Raw genomic sequence first — 734 nt, 5'->3', positions numbered from 1 at the left:
TAAATCACCATTCAGGAATGCAGTCTTAACATCCATTTGATGTATTTGTAAGTTGTATAAGACTGCAATAGCAATTAAAACCCGAATAGAAGTAATTCTTGTTACTGGAGAATATGTGTCAAAGAAATCAATTCCTTCTTTCTGACGATATCCTTTTGCAACCAGTCGAGCCTTTTATTTGTCTATTGAACCATCGGATCTTAACTTTCTTTTAAAGATCCATTTGCATCCTATTGGTTTAGTTCCCTTAGGAAGATCAACCAATTGCCAAGTATTATTATTCATACTAGATTCAATTTCACTATTTATAGCTTCCTTCCAGAATACGGATTCTGGACTAGTCACAGCTTCTTTAAATGTTTGGGGCTCTTTCTCAATTACGAAAGAAATAAAGTCTGGACCAAAGGATTTAGCTACCTTTGCTCTTTTACTCCTTGATTCAGGTTCTATATTGTTTTTAATAGCATTATCTCGTGTTCTCTTTTGAGTATTCTCACTAATATCTCTTTAATTAGGGAACACATCTTCAAAGAATTCAGCATCTCGAGATTCAAAAATTGTATTGACATGAATGTCACTTATATCAGATATTATGCACAAGAAATCTGTACGCACTACTATTTATGGCATATCCGATAAAAATGCAATCAATAGTTTTAGGGCCTAACTTAATCCTTTTGGGAGGTGGAATAGCCACTTTAGCTAGGCACCCCCACACTTTTAAGTATTTATAG

The sequence above is a fragment of the Olea europaea genome, unplaced genomic scaffold (genome assembly GCF_002742605.1).
Source record: "Olea europaea var. sylvestris unplaced genomic scaffold, O_europaea_v1 scaffold807, whole genome shotgun sequence".
Classification (NCBI taxonomy): Eukaryota; Viridiplantae; Streptophyta; class Magnoliopsida; order Lamiales; family Oleaceae; genus Olea; species Olea europaea.
This window is presented reverse-complemented; position numbering follows the sequence as displayed.